The sequence below is a fragment of the Stenella coeruleoalba genome (genome assembly GCF_951394435.1).
Source record: "Stenella coeruleoalba genome assembly, chromosome: 4".
NCBI classification, from domain to species: domain Eukaryota; kingdom Metazoa; phylum Chordata; class Mammalia; order Artiodactyla; family Delphinidae; genus Stenella; species Stenella coeruleoalba.
Genome location: NC_137149.1, coordinates 37,382,920 through 37,397,523, shown reverse-complemented (window position 1 = coordinate 37,397,523; position 14,604 = coordinate 37,382,920).

Here is a 14,604-nt window from a genome sequence, read left to right as displayed (position 1 = left end):
CCCAAGGAGAGACACATTGAGACACATAGTAATCAAACTCACAAGAATTAAAGACAAGGAAAAATTATTAAAAGCAACAGGGGAAAAACAACAAATAAAATACAAGGGAACTCCCATAAGGTTAGCAGCTGATTTCTCAGCAGAAACTCTACAAGCCAGAAGGGAGTGGTACAATATATTTAAAGTGATGAAAGGGAAGAACCAAGATTACTCTACCTGGCAAGGATCTCATTCAGATTCAACGGAGAAATCAGAAGCTTTACAGACAAGCAAAAGATAAGAGAATTCAGCACCACCAAACCAGCTCTATAACAATGGTAAAAGAACTTCTCTATGCAGGAAACACAAGAGAAGAAAAGGACCTACAAAAACAAACCCAAATCAGTTAAGAAAATGGTAATAGGAACATACATGTCAATAATTACCTTAAATGTAAATGGATTAAGTGCTCCAACCAAAAGACACAGTCTCGCTGAATGGATACAAAAACAAGAACCATATATATGCTGTCTACAAGAGACCCACTTCAGACCTAGGGACGTATACAGACTGAAAGTGAGGGGATGGAAAAAGATATTCCATGCAAATGGAAATCAAAAGAAAGCTGGAGTAGCAATACTCATATCAGACAAAATAGACTTTAAAATAAAGGATGTTACAAGAGACAAGCAAGGACACTACATAATGATCAAGGGATCAATCCAAGAGGAAGATATAACAATTCTAAATAAATATGCACCCAACAGAGGAGCACCTCAATACACAAGGCAAATGCCAACAGCTATAAAAGAGGAAATTGACAGTAACACATTAATAGTGGGGGACTTTAACACCTCACTTACACCAATGGACAGATCATCCAGACAGAAAATTAATAAGGAAACACAAGCTTTAAATGACATAATAGACCAGATAGATTTAATTGATATTTATAGGACACTCCATCCAAAAACAGCAGATTACACTTTCTTCTCAAGTGCACACGGAACATTCTCCACGATAGATCACATCTTGGGTCAACAAATCAAGCCTCAGCAAATTTAAGAAAATTGAAATCATATCAAGCATCTTTTCTGACCACAATGCTATGAGATTAGAAATCAATTGCAGGGGAAAAAAACATAAAAAACACAAACACATGAAGGCTAAACAATACGTTACTAAATGACCAAGAGATCACTGAAGAAATCAAAGAGGAAATCAAAAAATACCTAGAGACAAATGAAAACAAAAACACAACGATCCAAAACCTATGGGATGCAGCAAAAGCAGTTTAAGAGGGAAGTTTAGGGGCTTCCCTGATGGTGCAGTGGTTGAGAGTCTGCCTGCCGATGCAGGGGACACGTGTTCGTGCCCCGGTCTGGGAAGATCCCACATGCCGCGGAGCGGCTAGGCCCGTGAGCCATGGCCGCTGAGCCTGCGCGTCCGGAGCCTGTGCTCCGCAACGGGAGAGGCCACAACAGTGTGAGGCCCACGTACCGCAAAAAAAAAAAAAAAAAAAAAAAAAAAAAAAAAAGAGGGAAGTTTATAGCAATACTATCCTACCTCAAGAAACAAGAAAAATCTCAAATAGACAATCTAACCTTACACCTAAAGGAACTAGAGAAAGAACAGCAAACAAAACCCAAAGTTAGTAGAAGGAAAGAAATCATAAATATCCGAGCAGAAATAAATGACATAGAAACAAAGAAAACAATAGCAAACATCAATAAAACTAAAAGATGGTTCTTTGAGAAGATAAACAAAATTGATAAACCTTTAGCCAGACTCATCAAGAAAAAGAGGAAGAGGATTCAAATCAATAAAATTAGAAATGAAAAAGGAGAAGTTACAATGGACACCACCGAAATACAAAGTATCCTAAAACGCTACTACAAGCAACTCTATGCCAATAAAATGGACAAACTGGAAGAAATGGACAAATTCTTAGAAAGGTATAAACTTCCAAGACTGAACCAGGAAGAAATAGAAAATATGAACAGACCAATCACACGTAATGAAATTGAAACTGTGATTAAAAATCTTCCAACAAACAAAGTCCAGGACCAGATGGCTTCATAGGTGAATTCTATCAAACATTTGGAGAAGAGCTAACACCCATCCTTCTCAAACTCTTCCAAAAATTGCAGAGGAAGGATCACTTCCAAAGTCATTCTACGAGGCCACCATCACCCTTATACCAAAACCAGACAAAGATACTACAGAAAAAAAAAATTACAGACCAATATCATTGGTGAATATAGATGCAAAAATCCTCAACAAAATACTAGCAAACAGAATCCAACAACACATTAAAAGGATCATACACCATGATCAAGTGGAATTTATCCCAGGGATGGAAGGATTCTTCAATATATGCAAATCAATCAATGTGATACACCATATTAACAAACTGAAGAATGAAAACCATATGATCAACTCAATAGATGCAGGAAAAGCTTTTGACAAAATTCAACACCCATTTATGATAAAAACTCTCCAGAAAGTGGGCATAGAGGGAACCTACCTCAACATAATAAAGGCCATATATGGCAAGCCCACAGCAAACATCAGTCTCAATGGTGAAAAAGTGTAAGCATTTCCTCTAAGATCAGGAACAAGACAAGTATGTCCACTCTCTCCACTATTATTCAATATAGTTTTGGAAGTCCTAGCCATGGAAATCAAAGAAGAAAAAGAAATAAAAGGAATCCAAATTGGAAAAGAAGAAGTAAAACTGTCACTATTTGCAGATGACATGATACGATACAAATATAATCCTAAAGATGCCACCAGAAAACTACTAGAGCTCATCAATGAATTTGGTAAAGTTGCAGGATACAAAATTAATGCACAGAAATCTCTTGCATTCCTATACACTAACAATGAAAGATCAGAAAGAGAAATTAAGGAAACAATTCCATTCACCATTGCAACAAAAATAATAAAATACCTAGGAATAAACCTACCTAAGGAGGTAGAAGACCTGTACTCAGAAAACTATAAGATACTGATGAAAGAAATCAAAGATGACACAAACAGATGGAGAGATATACCATGTTCTTGGATTGGAAGAATCAATATTGTGAAAATGACTATACTACCCAAAGCAATCTACAGATTCAATGCAATCACTATAAAATTACCAATGGCATTTTTACAGAACTGGAACAAAAAATCTTAAAATTTGTATGGAGACACAAAAGACCCCGAATAGCCAAAGCAATCTTGAGGGGAAAAAAAAAAACGGAGCTGGAGGAATCAGACTCCCTGACTTCAGAGTATACTAAAAGCTACAGTAATCAAGACAATATGGTACTGGCACAGAAACAGAAATATAGATCAATGGAACAGGAGAGAAAGCCCAGAGATAAACCCACCCACCTGTGGTCAACTAATCTATGACAAAGGAGTCAAGTATATAAAATGGAGAAAAGACAGTCTCCTCCATAAGTGGTGCTGGGAAAACTGGACAGCTACATGTAAAAGAATGAAATTAGAACACTCCCTAACACCGTACACAAAAATAAACTCAAAATCTATCAAAGACCTAAAAAATGTAAGACCAGACACTATAAAACTCTTAGAGAAAAACATAGGAAGAACACTCTTTGACATAAATCACAGGAAGATCTTTTTTGACCCACCTCCTAGAGTAATGGAAATAAAAACAAAAATAAAGAAATGGGACCTAATGAAACTTAAAAGGTTTTACACAGCAAAGGAAACTATAAACAAGACGAAAAGACAACCCTCAGAATGGGAGAAAATATTTGCAAACGAATCAACAGACAAAGGATTAATCTCCAAAATATATAAACAGCTCATGTAGCTCAATATTAGAAAAACAAACAACCCAATCCAAAAATGGGCAGAAGACCTAAATAGACATTTCTCCAAAGAAGACATTCAGATGGCCAAGAGGCACATGAAAAGCTGCTCATCATCACTAATTATTAGAGTAATGCAAATCAAAACTACCATGAAGTATCACCTCACGCCGGTTAGAATGGGCATCATCAGAAAATCTGCGAACAACAAATGCTAGAGAGGGTGTGGAGACAACAGGACCCTCTTGCACTGTTGGTGGGAATGTAAATTGATACAGCCACTATGCAGAACAGTATGGAGGTTCCTTAAAAAACTAAAAATAGGGCTTCCCTGGTGGCGCAGTGGTTGAGAGTCCGCCTGCCGATGCAGGGGACGCGGGTTCGTGCCCCGGTCCGAGAAGATCCCACGTGCCGCGGAGCGGCTGGGCCCGTGAGCCATGGCCCTAAGCCTGCGCGTCCGGAGCCTGTGCTCCGCAACGGGAGAGGCCACAACAGTGAGAGGCCCAAGTACTGCAAAAAAAAAAAACAACAAAAAACTAAAAATAGAATTACCATATGACCCAGCAACCCCACTACTGGGCATATACCCCAGAGAAGACCATAATTCAAAAAGACACATGCACCCCAATGTTCATTGCAGCACTATTTACAATAGCCAGGTCATGGAAGCAACCTAAATGCCCATCGACAGACGTATGGATAAAGAAGATGTGGTACATATATACAATGGAATATTACTCAGCCACATTTGTAGAGATGTGGATGGACGTAGAGACTGTCATACAGAGTGAAGTAAGTCACAAAGAGGAAAAAAAATATCGTATATTAATGCATATATGTGGAATCTAGAAAAACGGTACAAATGAACCAGTTTGCAAGGCAGAAATACACACACAGATGTAGAGAACAAACATATGGACACAAAGTGGGGAAAGCAGGAGGGCAGGGTGGTGGTGGTGGTAGGAATTGGGAGATTGGGATTGACATATATACACTAATATGTGTAAAATAGATAACTAATAAGAACCTGCTGTATAAAAAATAAATTAAAAAATGCATGCAAACTGCTTAGTACAGTGCCTGGCCCATAGAAAACTCTCAGTAAGTCTTTTTAATTGAAGTATAGTTGATTTACAATGTTGTGTGTGTTTCTGGTGTACAGCAAAGTGATTCAGTCATACATATATATATTGTGTATATATATATATATATTCTTATTCAAATTCTCATCCATTATGGTTTATTACAGAATATTGAATATAGTTCCCCCAGTAAGTCTTAGCTGTTGTGCTTATCCATTGCTGAGACTTCAGATTTCTGAGCCAAAAAACAAGAAGGATTTTTATTTTTCAAATGCATGCTAATTTGAGTGGGTTTCTGTTAGTTGCAACACTGAGGCCTGACCAATACCACCCGATTCTCCCGTTGTACCATGTACCTGCCCCCATTGGTCCCTAGCTGGACTGCGAGTGCCTCCAAGAGTGACTTCACACATGTGAAGCCCTTAGAAAAGCGCCTGACATGTGAAAAATGCTCAGTAAATGTTAATATCTATCACTTGGGATACTGTAACCAAAAGTGGGGTCCAGCCGCTCGCTGCTCAAAAGCCAATAAAGAGGCAAGGTTGGTGGAAAGGAAAGTTTGCTTTATGTCAGATGCCGGCAACCGGGGGAGGGGATGGGGCAGATGGCTGTCCACAGGCCCACTGCCCCCCACGCACACAATCAGGGGGCAAGAGCTTTTCTAAGTGGAGGGAGGGGGCTACATGCAGAAACGGCACAGTCAGCTCCGACAGTCATCTGGAGACTGGTCACGCGGTTGTCTGATCAGCGTCATCTTGATTGTTTTAAGTACAGTTGATCTTCAGTTCCAGGGTTGGTTTGTTCTCATTTATTTGAGGCCAATTCTCGGAATTATAGGCAGGCTGAGGACATGGGGCAGCTTATGTCATGGCTACGGTCTGGTCATCGTGTAGTTAACTTCTTCTACCTGGTAGGGGTTTCAGGATCTACAAAACAGCTCGCAGGATATGGCTGAGAATATTATCTATAGCCTTTGAGGAGGAACTAAATGTCCTCAATAAAGCAAGTCTTCCGGGGAGCAGTTCAGTGTTCAGCCTCTCAATACCGGCCAGGATGCACGAGATAGGTCATCAACAACATCAAGAAGCGTTTATTCAGCATGTATTGGTATGTGGTGCTAGGTTCTGTTCAGATCAAAGAGAACAGTCTAGACATGGCCCTTTCCTAGCCGTACCTTTCAACACACACAGAATGATAATGATCCCTGTCAGTGCTATGGGCCTCTTTGGTTTACAGAGACCTTTCAGCAGCTCAGTGAATTAGGTAGGGAAGGTATGAAAATTATTTTCATTTTAGAGGTGAAGGAACCTCAGACAGGTTAAGTGTCTTGCCCAAGGTCACACAGCTCATAAGGGTCAAAGATCCATTTCAGAGCAGGAATCGCACACTCAAAGGGGTAAATGAAGAAGGTTCAATGAAAGGATTCTTTAACAAGCTAGGAGCAGGGCTAAGGGAACTGACAGTGGACTAGGAAGCAACCCTGAGTGTTATGGGTTGAAGTGTGTCCCTCAAAGATGCTTTGTTGAAGCCCTAGCCGCCAGTACCTCAGAATGTGACCTTATTTGGAAATAGGGTCATTGCAGATGTAATTAGCAAAGATGGGATTATCCTGGAGAAGGGTGGGCTTAATCCAAAGTGACTATTGTCCTTATATGAAGAAGAGAGACACAGAGAGGCAAGGGGACAATGCCCTGTGACCAGGAAGGCAGAGACTGAAATACTGCATATACTGTGAGCCGAGGAGGGCAGAGGAGCTTGGAGGAGCGCCAGGATCGCCAACCAGCCACCAGAAGCCAGGAGGAGGGAAGAAGAATGGATTCTCCTCCACAGGCTTCAGAGGGAGCTCCGCCCTGCCATCACTTTAATTTTGAACTTCTAGCCTCCAGAACTGTGGGAGAATGCATTTCTATTGTTTTAAAAAATAAATAAAGCGAGTCACATGAATTCTCTAGTTTCCTGGTGCATCTAAAAGTTATGTTTACACTATGCTGTAGTCTATTACGTGTGCAATAGCATTATGTCTAAAAAAAGCAATGTACATACCTGAATTTTAAATGCAAGACAAAAAATTACAATAGTAACATGAAAGATCACCAATCACAATAGCAAATATAATAATAATGAAAAAGTTTGAACTATGGCGAGAATTACCAAAATGTGACACAGAGACACAAGGTGAGCAAATGCTCTTGGGAGAATGGCACCGATAGACTTGCCTGATGCAGGGTTGCCACACAACTTCAATTTGTAAAAAATGCAGATGTCTGCAAATTACAGTAAAACGAGGTTTGAGTGTAATTGAACTACCCGTTTGGCAGTTTAATTGTAATTGCTGAGTGAATACCTAGTTTCCCAGAGTGTAAATGTCTCTGCCAAGACTCACAGCTAGTGAAGTGGAGCTGGGATTTGAACCCACGGAGGTTTAGGCTCCCAGCCTAAGCACTGAGCTGCCGTGCTAATGACTCAGAGCTTCTCAGAACAGAAGCTGTGGAAAAGTCAGAGTGCCCGGAGGACTCATTCTCGCCGAATGCTGGCTCCCTGGTGCCAGAGTCCCTCATCCTGTTAGAAACCCAGAAGGGAACATGTGGTGGCCCCTTCCCTACCCAACCCATGGCAGGCATTGCTAATAGGAAACAGCATTTCTTCCCCTTCCTAAGAGAGGGATAAGGCCTCAAATCCTCAAGAACACCAGAAAACCACCCGCAATTAACTGGAGTTGATAGGTCAGATACAATCTATTTGCTGTTATTAGCTTGAGGGCTTGGGACATGCCAGACAACAGTACAGTATGCTAGCTGGGGACTGCTTTTATATCAGTAAGAATCTTCGTGTCATTCCCTAAAAGACTCACTTCACTCATCTAGATGAACTGAAAATCACTAAAGTAAATATGCAAACATACATATATTAAACAGAATCCATAGGGAGACCCCCCTGCCAATCTTAGGAAAATCAAGGTGTTTCACGGTTGTATTGGTGGGCAAATCCTGATCACAAAGGGTCACCTGGGCTCTGTGACCTCCCCTTGGGCATCACCTCCACCAGCACGGCCACAACTCCTGAGGAACCTGCAGGCCCTCAGGTTAAGAAAACAACAAGGGGGAGAAAACACCAGCCTGGCAACGGAGAGGGGGGTGGGGGAGGGATAAATTAGGAAACTGGGATTAACATATACACACTACTAGATAAAACAGATAACCAACAAGGACCTACTGTATAGCACAGGGAACTATACTCAATATTTTGTAATAACCTATATATACAGGTTATTAACATATATATACATATAAAACTGAATCACTGTGCTGTACACCTGAAACTAACACGATATTGTAAATCAACTTAAAAAAAAAAATTGGCAATGGGAGCAGAACTGGCTGAAAGGGAAGGGCGGCCACACCATGAAACCCAGCATCAGGCTGGGTGAAACTGGAGGCCGGACATTAGGGACCTACACACAGTACCTGCCACCACAACAATGCTTTGGAACCACCATCTCTCCTTCCAGACTCACTATTCTCAAACATCCTCATACAGTAGAGCACCAAACACTTTTGGGGGATATCATGAAATATGGATAAATTAAGCAAAACATAACCAAGTGCTATAAAAGTTTATGCCAGCTTTCACAGCATCTAAACTAGAATCAAGTGGTGACAAGGGCCAAGAAGCTTAAGAAATTTTATGCAGGGACACCTTAAAATTGAGAAAATTCTATTACCTTAAACTTTTTCTAAAACTGAGAGATTGCCGTTTAAATTTTAGCTGTAAAATACCTCTCTGTTCAGGATAAAATTGGTTGGAGCAGAGCTATCCTATTACATTACTATTAGTATCCCCAGGTAAACTCGATGCCAGATCCCAAGAAACTACCCAGTAGGACCGAGTCTTTACCTACCTTTGATCTACAGTGGAGAAATCTAATATATGGACGACCACAGGCCGCCAACAGAAGTTGGCCTGAGGTCGCCAGGAAGGCACAGCAGCAAAGGTCATATTTCAGCAGCTCACAATACTGGCTCTGTGGCCAAACAATGGCCTGACCTTCCCAGCGATGTCTGACCTTTCAACTCTGACAAACACATGTATTTACTCAGCAATTACAATTTAAGCTACTAAAAGGGCAGTTTAATGACTTATATCAAAGGGAATAAATTAAAGCTTCCCTGGATCCCAGAAGAAAAAAAGCTACATTAGCCTTTGACCTCTAAAACAAAGAAACTTTTCTTTTTCACCAGGGCATACAGTGGTTTCTCCGAAATCCTCATTGTCTGTAACCAAGACAGACAGAGGAAGGTTCAGCCCCAAATTACAAGTTAAAAAATCTGAAATCTAAAAGGACAGTCGTAGAGTATCTAAGTAGTGGTCATTTTTTAAGCTGAGGGAAATTGCTATTCTGATTTATTTTTAACATCATTCGAGACTGAAATCTGAAAACTTGGAGATGACATTTTCCAGTTTTATAATCTAGTGGTAACCCCCGGGGATTATACTTGACAGCATTGAATTTAACAGCTATTTAGATGAGCTAGATACAGAGATAGAAATTTGAGAAATATTCAATTTCAGCGCATTTTGGGGCAAAATAAACACATGTCTCCTCACACACTGAGGGTGGCAATGTAAACTGGGAAACACACCCTGGAAAACAGTTTGGCTGTATCTATTACAGCTGAAATCCACCTGATGATTCAGCAATTCCACTGCAAGGCAGGCACGCAGCAGAAATGAGAAAGTGTATGTACCAGTATATGTGTAGATGTTGATTTCATTAGACATTCAGCTGCCCTCCCCCGCCCCCGCCCCACAGGAAAAGCTGAACATCTCATTGACAGTAGAATGGAGAAATACTGTACAGCAATAAAGACAGCATAAGCTCCTGTTACAAAGCAACATGGATGAATCTCATGGAATCTTTTTTTTTAAAAAATAAATTTATTTATTTATTTATTGGCCGTGTTGGGTCTTCCTTGCTGTGCACGGGCTTTCTCTAGTTGCGGCGAGCGGGGGCTGCTCTTCATTGTGGTGCACGGGCTTCTCATTGTCGTGGCTTGTCTTGTGCACAGCATGGGCTCTAGGTGCGCGGGCTTCAGCAGTTGTGGCGCACGCGGGTTCAGTAGCTGTGGCTCGCGGGCTCTTGAGCACAGGCTCAGTAGTTGTGGTGCACGGGCTTAGTGGCTCTGCGGCAGGTGGGATCTTCCTGGGCCAGGGTTCGAACCCGTGTCCCCTGCATTGGCAGGCGGATTCTTAACCACTGCGCCACCAGGGAAGTCCTCTCATGGAATCTTAAGTGAAAGAAGCCAGACACCGAAGGGTACACGCCCTATGATTCCATTTACATAAAATTCAAAACCAGGCTAAATCAATCCATGCTGACAGAAGTAAGGATATGCTTACCCTTCGGCTAGAGTCTATTTCTTTGATTTGGGTAGTAACGGCATTTAAGTGTGTGCACTCTGTGAAATGCTTTGAGCTGTCCATGCAAGTTTTTATGTTTCTGTATGTATAGACTTCAATAGAAAGCTTTTATCAAAAATATAGGTTTGTGTGACAGTCTTATGGCTATATCTGTATCTTGAAAAATGATTATATATAACTGAAAACTAGAGAATTACTTCAGAATTAAAGTGGATTTCTACATTAAAACATGCTGCCTTACTGCTTGGTTTGGCCACTGTGGTTCTTTTTGCTTTAACAGTCCAGTCACTTGGAAAGCCATGTGCTGGAAAAAAGCAAGGTATCTAGAGGATGTGGCCTCTCCCTGGGGCCAGTGCCTCAGACAACCCATGGTAGACAGTGCAGTCTGGGCAGACTTCACACACTGGAAGACGAAATATTATCAGATACTTACTATGTGCCAGACACCTCATGTACAATATTTTAATTTCACTCTGTCTCCCCTACGAAGGCAGTATAATAGACAAAACCCCTGAGGTTCAGGGAGGCTACATAACCTGCCCTTGGCTAATAAGATGAAGTCAGATTCAATGTCAAGTCTCATTCTGGCACATGGAGCCCTGTCTAGCGTTTACCGCCTCCCACCGTCTCCCTTGTGGGTGGGAATGAGAGTCAGGGTGAAAGGAGGTGATGTTGCCGAAATTCGGCCTCTGTTCACCAGGGACAAATAGGAACGCAGCCACAGTTTTGGGTGAAGTAGAAAAGAATAGCTTTATTGCTTTGCCAGGCAAAGGGGGCCACGGCAGGCTAACACCCTCAAAACTGTGTGTTCCCCACTGGAGCGTGTAGTGAGGGGTCTTACAGTGTTCAAGGAGCAGGACATGATCAGCTCATGGACGTTCTTCTGATCGGTTGGTGGTGAAGTAATCAGGAATCAGCATCATCAACCTTCAGGTTCCAACGGGTTTGGGGTCTACGTGGCTTGTGGGCAGCACACAGTTAATTTCTTCCACCTGGTGAGGGTTTTAATCTGCACAACAGCTCAAAGGACACGGCTCAGAATATTATCTACAGTCCTTGAGGAAGAACTTGACTTTGTTTAAAGGTTCTTGACTTTGTTTAATGGCTAAAGTATGAGTATTTTGTCCTGCCTGTTTTCCTTTCTTTCTGCATTTTCTCACTTCTCTGATTAAATTTATTCTTTGACTAAAGTTTTTCTAAGACAAAAGGCAGGCGGAGCACGTGGGTGGGGATCTCTTCCGGGAAGGCCTCACAGGGTCCTCCTTACAGTGAGGTGGCAAGAGTAAGAGAAAGATGACCCGAGCCCGCAAGGAGTTAGTAAATACCTGTCACTCAATCTACAGGGCCAGTAATAACCTAACGGCCTCCATCCCCACCCTAAGCGGAATGACTCCCTCCCCCTCTGGGTGTACCTTACAACTGGTTCATCCGCAGGACTTCTTACTGTGCTTGCCTTGAGGTTGTCTGTTTCCCTCTCCCTGAAGACAGGGCAGAGCCTGGCCCAGGGCGGGCACTCTGGAATTATCTCATTAGTCCCTGTGACTTAACATAATTTTAACAACAAGAGGGCTTAGAGCAGAACTGCAGGCTCTTAGGGTACTGGAGGATTCAGGTCCAAACATGTTTGTGAGGAAAGGCAAAAATCAGTGCACACAACTTCCCAACAGAATCTACTTAATTGTGAAATCCCACTGCATGCTTATGATCAATGATTCCTCTTCCGAACCTGAAAGGGGCGAGGTTCTCACGTGTACCAACTCTTCTGCCAAAATCCAGCTTACCTGAGAGAGAACGAGGATTAACTACACAACCCACCTCCTGCCCATGTGTCATTCAGGAATCAACATAAAGTTAACACTGCTGTACCTAGGAAATGAGAAATACAATACACTCTCCTTGGCTAAGGAGAAAAGAAACTTAGGCCTATTCTAGCCATCTTGAAAGCTTAATTAGAAGGGATAAAGGCTGAACGTATGCTGAGTTCCAGTAACCACAAAGTACTGGTAAGTACATATAAAATGCCTTTTCTTCTATCTGAGCATAACTGATCTCTAATTTCCTTCCACAAGGAAGGAATTATAATCTTAAGAGTGCTATGGTGTCATGGTTCTATATCCAGGTAAAAGTCAACAATATACAATTATCTACTTTATGCGGGAGTCCACAAAAAAACACCTAGGAGGATCAGTTTTCAGTGGTGGAATAAAGAACTATACATGTTTTCACCAATGGAGGTGAACTGAATAAAACTACTGATTTCTTAAAACTTTCCTTATTCAACTGCAATCTAAAAGAAAACAATCTACACCAAAGATTGCTTCTTCTGTTTCTTTTTCTCCCCAAGTCCTAGAAATCTATTTCGGAAAAGAGAGGAAATTCAGGCTGCTTTGATACTGGGTTGGCCAACAAGTCTGTTCAGGTTTTTCTGCAAGATGTTAAGGATAGACCCGAACGAACTTTTTGGCCAACCCAATACTATCAAAGTAAATTGCTTTAATAGGACCTGATCACCTCAAGGTTTAACTCTGAAAGAAAAATGACATGTTTAGAAGGCTAATACAATAACTTTTTAAGGATATTCATAAAAATTTGCAGACCTGTTACAATGCAATTAACCTTGACTTTTACTAGTTTATTCTTACAACCACCCTGTGAAGTGGGTTTAAACAGAGAACTAGGAACAGGGTCTTTGAAAGCCTCTTTTTTCTTACTTCACACCGAGGTAACAAACCACTCGTACCTGCCTGGAGCAAGATTAACCTGGGGAAACTTGAGTGGTTTTGCAATTTTTCAACTCTCTCTACCTAAATGCCCCCTGCCTTCAGCTGCCTGAATATTTAGACTTCTGCATCAGCACAAGTCTGGCTGTCACAGCCAATCAGAAGAAAGGGCAGCCCTGGGTTCACTCCTGCTTGGCCTCCCTTTCACTGTTCTGAGCCTCAGTTTCCTCATCAGACTGCAAAATGCCTTGTGTGTCTGACATAAAGGAGGACCCCAGCCGGCAACACGTCTTAATCTTTTGGCGGGCAGAATACAGCCCATCTTCTCCCAAATCCTATTTGTAAACAGCATCACAGAAAATGGCCAGTGCATACAGTTGACAAATGCCAGGAATGCCAGAAAGGAAGGTATCAAAAAAAAATTTTTTTTAAGTGTGTCAAAATGCATACCTGGCAGGTTTACCCAAGTGCCAGACCCATCAGACCAGCAGAGGGACAGGCGGAACACGGTAGAATCCAATCTTACACTCAACTTAGACAAAATGAAGCTGTAAAGCCCAAAACAAATGTCATTAGATTGGTTCCGAAGTCCCCAGAGTTCCAATATCATCTGTGTTTGAGGTCAAGTCAGGCAGGCAATCGCCAAAACCAAAGGGTGGTCTCTGTGCCAAGACCTTGGGAAGGAGCTTTAGATTGTGCTTTGCAGCCAGGCATGGGGAGACGTTCCTGCCACCAACTGCAGTTTCCAACGAAGAGACCTGCCCATGACACTGACCATCAGAATCGCCATTTGCTGGCCTTGCTTCGTCTGGGAGCTGAGGGGTTACCTCCTCCGGCCCAATGTTCTGCTAGCATTCTGGAACAGCCTTAAACGCATGACAGTAAAACTGACGGAAAAATAAAAATCAACACAAATCCTGAAATACTGTGGTGCTTGTAGTGCCCCCAGGGAGTAGTGCTGTAGCCCCACCCCCATCCCCGGAGGACGGCGGTGCTCGCTTCTGCTCCCTGGAGTGCTCGGACAGGGACGTCCTGGACTGGACTCAGGGCTTTGCTTTGTCCCTCTGTGTGTTCTGGGTCAAGCTTCATTTTCCCACTTTTTCCCCCCTTTGCTTCCAAAACATCTAAAGCCTCTCGTGGCTCAGAAACCGTTCCTGCTAACAGTAGCGATGGCAACCACTGAATGGGTGTCTCTGGGCTTAGGTATGGTGTTGTGGCTTTACACAAATTACTCCCTTCACTCACAACCCAAGAGGGACCTTTACTGTTCCACTGTCCAGATGAAAAGAGTGAGGTTCAGAGCAGTTAACTATGAAGGGACCAAGCCAGGGCCTGACTCCAGGCCTGATTCTAAAGCCTGGGTCCTCATTGCTCCCGACACAGTGCCACTGAATCCCGCCATGACACAGCAGCACATCCCCAGATCAGAACAGAACACAGTGCAGGAGGAAAGCCGGCTCGTCTGGGACTCAGAGGCTCACAGCGTATCTCCGTCTGCCCTGCTGCCCCCCTGCTCCTATTAATGCCCCCCTCAATCCTTTTAACACTCGTTCCATGCCCCATTCTTGCTTTCAC